The following is an 8,812-nucleotide window of genomic DNA, read 5'->3' as shown; positions in this document are numbered from 1 at the left end:
AGGGAATATGTTAAATACGTGTTGTTAAATCAGGGAATATGTATAATACCTGAAGATTTTAGGGATTATGTATATCCCCTGCGTGAATCAGACATTACATATATTCCGTGAAAATTTCAGGGATTATACATATTCCCTGATTTGACATATTCCCTGTAACATATATGCGGCATGACAGATTAACTATGGTTTGGTGTTTACATTTCACAACATTTGAGATACAATCGAGCATGAGCTTTCTACCAAGATTTCAAAGAACGTCACGCGACTCTTGCTCGGAAGTTGTTTGGTTACATCATTCAGGGCCTCAGTAAAGCTTTCAAAACGTTTTATGGTAGACATGTGGAGGACATTTCCAAATCTGACGCACCAGTGACAAAAATGATGTCGGATGCTATTCTTTATTTTGACGTGTACAATATGTTCCCATGTTTTTTTCAGGTGAACAATTGATTTGCCTTTGCATGTGTTTGTATCGGATGCCACCGGTGGGGCAGGATAGGATCACCTTTTAGCGAGCACCTGGTATCATTACTATTTGATGGTGATTCATAAAGCACAGGCTGACGATGTAGTCAAAAATTATACAAAGGAATCTGCTTTATGCGGAGATTTTTCTATTGGATATGGAAAGGGTTTTGTCGCTTTGATTATTTAATATCTCACCTATGATTTTGCCGTACTTTTCGTTTTTGTACTACAAGACACGTTTTTTCTCATCTCGGCAATTTTATACCTTGAATTTTGCCGCAACCACGTGCATGGGCTGTTAAAACTAGCTTTTTCTCAGGAAACTTATTTAACATATTTGTCATATTGACACTATAATGAAACGTTCTTCTTACAACTGTGAATGCAATACACCAGCCAGTGAGTTTTATATAATCAGTCTTTTCACCGCTACCTAAGTAAACACCAAAGTGGTGAAACAAGTTTGAACATTTCATTCTAGCGCTGTGTTTACAATAACGTGATGATATAAGTGCAATCATCTTGGCCGTGACGCTAAACCCCATTTCACCTCACCTCACTTAAGAATTTGATACCGACCATTTCGTTTAGAAGATGCTGAAAACGTCAATCCACCCGGCTAACGCTTGATAATATCAACAGTTTCTAGCTTTCACTAGATATGACGTCAAAAGTGGGCTTTTCTCCCAAAGAGAAAAACTACAGTTAATGGTTTTTTTCAAGACTATCCAGTTCAATAATTTCAAATATAAGGACAAATGTTCTATAACGTTAACATGTGGGTTTGACGTCAATGTCGACTTTCCGACCATACACGTCTCACCATAGACATTTATCAAAATTCGGGCCTTCTTGTAACTATCCTGAATTTTGAAAATCTCTAAACTAGTCATACCCCTAAATATCCCGAATTTGTTTAAAGTTTAATAAATAACACCTTTTGTCCATTCAAATTCCATTCACTCGCATGCAGTTAATGAGTTATATTAGTATATGTCTGTCTCTTTCCTCTGACGGGGCGGTCGGGGTAGCCTAGTGGTTAAAGCGTTCGCTCGTCACGCCGAAGACCCGGGTTCGAATCCCGACATGGGTACAATGTGTGAAGCCCGTTTCTGATGTCCCCCGCAGTGATATTGCTGGAATATTGCTAAATGCGGCGTAAAACCATACTCACTCACTCACTCACTTTCCTCTGACAGCTCTGCTGCTGTAAATGTGTCCTCAATGTACATGCCTCCGTGGGGATTCAGGGTCAGATGTGGTCCCCACCAGCCTAGAATGCTGGTCGTAAGAGGCAAAATATTGGATCGGGTGGGCACGATCGGTGACGTGGTTTATTGCGTGTTATTGCGTGTATCGTTGCTCATAATATAGACCTCTGGTTTATCTGGCACCGACTCGGTAACTTTCAGACCGCCTTGTTAGAATCCATTGACCCTCGGTGCATTCTTGCTTTCTTTTCAGTCTTTTCTCGATCAGATTGCTGGCTGTGATGCAGAACCTTAATCATGGCAAATGTGTGAACGAAACCTCGTTCAGCGGATTCGTGCACGACTAAGGGACGCAACTACACTATCTACTTCTACTGACACTACTACTAGTACGCTACTTCTACAACTTCTACTACTACTACTACTACTACTACTACTACTACTACTACTACTACTATTACTACTACATCTTCTTCTACTACTACTACTACTACTACTACTACATCTTCTTCTTCTACTACTACTACTACTACTACTACTACTGGACACGTGAAGATCCGGGGTAGAATAGGTCTTCAGGAACCCATGCTTGCCGTAAAAGGCGACTATGCTTGTCGTAAACGGCGACTAATGGGATCGGGTGGTCAGGCTCGCTGACTTGGTTGATGCATGTCATCGATCCCAATTGCGTGGATCGATGTTCATAATGTAAATCACTGGAATGTCTGGTCCAGAGTCGATTATTTACAGAGCGCCGTGATATAGCTGGAATATTGCTGAGTGCGGCGTAAAACAACAAACCAAACCAAAACTACTACCACTGGACAACTAGCATGAGCCCAGGCTTTAACCACTGGGCCACGATAACCCCCGCTTAAAGGTAAACTATTGTACACAGGGTACTATTCACTAGGGCTGCAACGAATACACTATGAGGCGGATATGATTCATATCATGAATATAGGGTAACGAATACGAATATTAATTCACAAGCTGATGTCAGCAGCTGATGTATTATTTGTTATATTCAGTGAAACGATAACGAAAATTATTTGACATCGTTTGTTAACTATTAATATATTATACATTAATATACTGCACTTATCCAGGTACTAGTATCTGCTCAAATGCAACAATGACCAGTGATCACAATACTGTCAATTTAAATATTATATGAGTGTTATCTTTGAAGAAATCTATGCATATAATATGTTCTTATGGATATTTTAAGGTACAGGGTATGTGAATGCACATGATTGCATATTCATAAATATTCGATTCTAGTGGCCACGAATAACGAATTCAATTCATGAATGGATACGGTTCGATTCACCGAATATGCGAGTGAATCGTAACAGCCCTACTATTCACTGTCGGGGGCCCATATTGAGTCTAGAATTGAAACCATGCAAATTCAATGCTTTAAATTTGAAATATCTTGAAAGCTTGTCGTGTACAGAGGGTTCGTGACTTAAAGTTATTTCAAACTAGTTCTGACATTAGTGACCTTTGGCACATGCGCGTTGCCCTCCCGTTTCTCGACCGTCGACTTCCTGCTGTTGATCCAGTGCGTCTGACATGCACACGGCAGTTGATCAATGGTCTACAATGTGGGGAACAAAACCTCTTTAGCAGCAACCCAATAACAACCTGAATCATTCCGGCGATGAATCGCGTACCATTGGAGATAGATGGGTGACATAGGTGCGTGGCTCGCCGTGCAGAGTTACGTCCCTTTGCCATACAAGAAACCTATGATTATAGGTTCGAATCCTAATATTCCTTAATTGTGTTTTTTACTTGTCAGCACCATTCCTGTGGTCGTGGGCTTCACTAAAATGGTAAACGCTTAAGACCTGCATCACTTCTGGCTTTCCTCCAAGGCTATGCGGACACGCCGTGATATACTCGTAACTGAAATACCGTTCAAAGCAGCGTTAAACCAAATTTATTTACTCACTACATTTCAATTTCAAGGTCAGATTTACTCTTGATTCAATATTTTTCCCGATTGCTTTGGTTGAGGTACATCATCGTATCCCACATACTCGTGATGCTCATAATATCAATCATTGGACTGTCTGGTGCAGATTCGAGTATTAACAGACCGCTGTCATATATCTGACATATTGCAGCGTTAAAGAACAAACAAGTATGGTACTTGAATACGAAGCGTCAAGTTTCAAACAAATCGGTCCAGTGGTTTCAACCATGATCCGGGACGATCGGGTAGCCTAGTGGTTAAAGCGTTCGCTCGTCACGCCGAAGATCCGGGTTCGATTCCCGACATGGGTACAATGTGTGAAGCCCATTTCTGGTGTCCCCCGCCGTGATACTGCTGGAATATTGCTAAAAGCGGCGTTAAACCAGACTCACTCACTCAACCATGATCCAGATATTACATTAGCACACTAGTCGTATTGTAAAGTTTGATACGCCCGATTGAACTTAGATAATGATGTGCTTATCATTCGGTATTTTTTAACCATTGCCTGGATGCTGCTGAAATTCCGTTCCGATTGTCAATACGCCGCCATGCGTGATAGAGGAAAACGAAGTCCCTGTACCTAATGATCTATTTTAATTCTTTATCGTAGAAAGCATCTTTTATATGGATAATGTTGAACTACATCATCTTTATAGCCTATATGTATGGATTTTATGATAATTTGTCTCTCATAATTTTATTGAATGGTTCTGAACATTCTATCTATGTCAAGTTGTACAAAGCTGATTTATGTATGTACTGAAGTGAGACACTAATAAACTAGTGTCTGTCTGTCTGTTGACGATAATGACGACAATGATCCGTCGCTCCGAATTGACAGGTAGGGGTCACTCGTGTTACCTACCATAAACAGAGAACCTACTGTATGAGTGCCAGTCAGTAGTAATGATATATAATGCACCATGTGCCCGTGGACTGACCCTTTAAAGCTGTATATATCTAAACACATAATACACTTATATAATGTGTGTGTGTGTGTGTGTGTGTGTGTGTGTGTGTGTGTGTGTGTGTGTGTGTGTGTGTGTGTGTGTGTGTGTGTGTGTGTGTGTGTGTGTGTGTGTGTGTGTGGCGGTGTGTGTGTGTGTGTGTGTGTGTGTGTGAGGGTCAGGAAGACCTATGTTTTACCCTCTCTTTATCTGTATCATGGTGGTTAAATCTTTGGAACACTCGCTTGATATGTAATGAGCAAAACGCCTCCTCCACAAAGTGTCATCGGTAATAATGCTAATTCTAATGATGATGACACTACTACTACTACTGCTACTACTACTACTACTACTACTACTACTACTACTACTACTACTACTACTACTACTACTACTACTACTACTACTACTGACCCGTGAAGGTCCAGGGTAGAAAAGGTCTTCAGCAACCCATGCTTGCCCTAAAAGGCGACTATGCTTGTCATAATAGCCGACTAACGGAACCACCCGATTCATTAAGTCGTTTCTTACGACCAGCGTATGTGACTGGGGATCAGCTCTAACCCGGTTATCCACAGGGTCCGTCATCGTGAGCGAGTGTTCATAAAGAATGTTGTCCTCGGGCCCATGTTCCTACAGGTCGTCAGTCAGCCTCTTATATGTGTAACACTGTATATTATCAGTCAACATGGATCTTCCTGAAGCAATTTGCATAACAAATATACATAGGCAGGTGTCACATTACATTCGTATCCGTTGATGCCAAAACCATAATGTACTTGCGTGCTGGATATGATACAAATTTGGTAGGTATGTACTTCTCACGGAGGGTTTTATACCAGACACAAACCAAAAAAAATGTTTTTCACCTTCACTACCTAGAGTGCCCAGCCTTTTATCTCTGGGGATATTGAGATACCTGCCAGTTTCTGTTTTGCGACCAAGGCAACTGTAACAGAATTGTGGCATGGCCACGCGGAATTTTGCAAATGTTACATGTTTAAGGTATAATTCCGTTCCAAAAGTACCTTTAAAGAGCGAGCGTTATGATATATCCCAGCTTAGTGCGTGAGGGCACAGTTTGTAGGGACGCACGGCCGCTTGGTATGATGTTGTGAGACCAAGTATCATGATTGGTATCGAATCCGGGAGCCGAACCCTCGATAAGTGGATAGTCTCATGGCCGAGGGACGACACTCTTCAAATTGAAACGCCCCAGACCACTTTTTTTTTAAACACTTGTTGCCCCTGTACACCATTTGAATTAAATAAATTCAAATTCAACATTAAACAGGTGTTTCGTGTTAAGTATTAAGTACCAGGGACATACGGGAGTACGAGGAACGAGAGAAGTCATAACGTACTTACCGACGCTCCGAATGATAATCCAACCTCAGAGTTGCGCAAAGGGTGCAGCGCTTCTATAGATCACGTGATGCCAGTACGCCACAAACTTGGTGTATACGGTGATTGCTTCAGTGCGCGGAGCTATGACAGGACTGCCGTAGTGTATATTAAACACAACTTACTGGTGCAGCGATGGCCTCAATTATAAGTATTCTGCTGACGTTTTACGTTTTTTCGTCAAAATCTTCATGGAGTTGTTGTTTTCCTCAATAGCTTATAAAACCAGAGCATAACTACACAATAACTTATTAAACTAGAGCATAACTACACAATAACTTATTAAACTAGAGCATAACTACACAATAACTGAATATGGTTTTACGCCACTGTTATCACTATTCCAGCAAATGACTATAACACTTCAGGCATTACGAGCGAACGTCTTTAAAGGTATTCATTGAGTACTCTTTCCAAGTGCATTTTAATCCCAGAGCGATGCATACATTTTAAGCGTTGTGGGTCTTCCACACATGCGCCGCGGTATGATCCGCGGTGCCTGGAGTAGAATAGATCCACATCATCTGTCTCAGTGCTAGTCGTGAGAAGCGAGAAACACGTCACCACCGTCTCAGTGCTAGACGTAAGAAGCAAGAAACACGTCACCACCGTCTCAGTGCTAGTCGTGAGAAGCGAGAAACACGTCACCACCGTCTCAGTGCTAGACGTAAGAAGCAAGAAACACGTCACCACCGTCTCAGTGCTAGACGTAAGAAGCGAGAAACACGTCAACACCGTCTCAGTGCTAGACGTAAGAAGCATGAAACACGTCACACCGTCTCAGTGCTAGACGTAAGAAGCGAGAAACACGTCAACACCGTCTCAGTGCTAGACGTAAGAAGCAAGTAACACGTCAACACCGTCTCAGTGCTAGACGTAAGAAGCAAGAAACACGTCAACACCGTCTCAGTGCTAGTCGTAAGAAGCAAGAAACACGTCACACCGTCTCAGTGCTAGACGTAAGAAGCATGAAACACGTCAACACCGTCTCAGTGCTAGTCGTAAGAAGCAAGAAACACGTCAACACCGTCTCAGTGCTAGTCGTAAGAAGCGGGAAACACGTCAACACCGTCTCAGTGCTAGTCGTAAGAAGCGGGAAACACGTCAACACCGTCTCAGTGCTAGACGTAAGAAGCATGAAACACGTCAACACCGTCTCAGTGCTAGACGTAAGAAGCAAGAAACACGTCAACACCGTCTCAGTGCTAGACGTAAGAAGCATGAAACACGTCAACACCGTCTCGGTGCTGATCGTAAGAAGCAAGAAACACGTCACCACCGTCTCGGTGCTAGACGTAAGAAGCATGAAACACGTCAACACCGTCTCAGTGCTAGACGTAAGAAGCAAGAAACACGTCAACACCGTCTCAGTGCTAGACGTAAGAAGCAAGAAACACGCCAACACCGTCTCAGTGCTAGTCGTAAGGAGCAAGAAACACGTCAACACTGTCTCGGTGCTGGTCATAAGAAGCAGGAAACATGTCACCACCGTCTCAGTGCTAGACGTAAGAAGCATGAAACACGTCAACACCGTTTCGGTGCTGATCGTAAGAAGCAAGAAACACGTCACCACCGTCTCAGTGCTAGACGTAAGAAGCAAGAAACACGTCAACACTGTCTCGGTGCTATTCGTAAGAAGCATGAAACACGTCAACACCGTCTCAGGGCTAGACGTAAGAAGCAAGAAACACGTCAACACCGTCTCAGTGCTAGACGTAAGAAGCAAGAAACACGTCAACACCGTCTCAGTGCTAGTCGTAAGGAGCAAGAAACACGTCAACACTGTCTCGGTGCTGGTCATAAGAAGCAGGAAACATGTCACCACCATCTCAGTGCTAGACGTAAGAAGCATGAAACACGTCAACACGGTCTCGGTGCTGATCGTAAGAAGCAAGAAACACGTCACCACCGTCTCAGTGCTAGACGTAAGAAGCGAGAAACACGTCAACACTGTCTCGGTGCTATTCGTAAGAAGCAAGTAACACGTCAACACCGTCTCAGTGCTAGACGTAAGAAGCAAGAAACACGTCAACACCGTCTCAGTGCTAGTCGTAAGAAGCAAGAAACACGTCACACCGTCTCAGTGCTAGACGTAAGAAGCATGAAACACGTCAACACCGTCTCAGTGCTAGTCGTAAGAAGCAAGAAACACGTCAACACCGTCTCAGTGCTAGTCGTAAGAAGCGGGAAACACGTCAACACCGTCTCAGTGCTAGTCGTAAGAAGCGGGAAACACGTCAACACCGTCTCAGTGCTAGACGTAAGAAGCATGAAACACGTCAACACCGTCTCAGTGCTAGACGTAAGAAGCAAGAAACACGTCAACACCGTCTCAGTGCTAGACGTAAGAAGCATGAAACACGTCAACACCGTCTCGGTGCTGATCGTAAGAAGCAAGAAACACGTCACCACCGTCTCGGTGCTAGACGTAAGAAGCATGAAACACGTCAACACCGTCTCAGTGCTAGACGTAAGAAGCAAGAAACACGTCAACACCGTCTCAGTGCTAGACGTAAGAAGCAAGAAACACGCCAACACCGTCTCAGTGCTAGTCGTAAGGAGCAAGAAACACGTCAACACTGTCTCGGTGCTGGTCATAAGAAGCAGGAAACATGTCACCACCGTCTCAGTGCTAGACGTAAGAAGCATGAAACACGTCAACACCGTTTCGGTGCTGATCGTAAGAAGCAAGAAACACGTCACCACCGTCTCAGTGCTAGACGTAAGAAGCAAGAAACACGTCAACACTGTCTCGGTGCTATTCGTAAGAAGCATGAAACACGTCAACACCG

The sequence above is a fragment of the Haliotis rufescens genome, unplaced genomic scaffold (assembly GCF_023055435.1).
Source record: "Haliotis rufescens isolate VD_foot unplaced genomic scaffold, xgHalRufe1.0.p SCAF_5, whole genome shotgun sequence".
Classification (NCBI taxonomy): Eukaryota; Metazoa; Mollusca; class Gastropoda; order Lepetellida; family Haliotidae; genus Haliotis; species Haliotis rufescens.
This window is presented reverse-complemented; position numbering follows the sequence as displayed.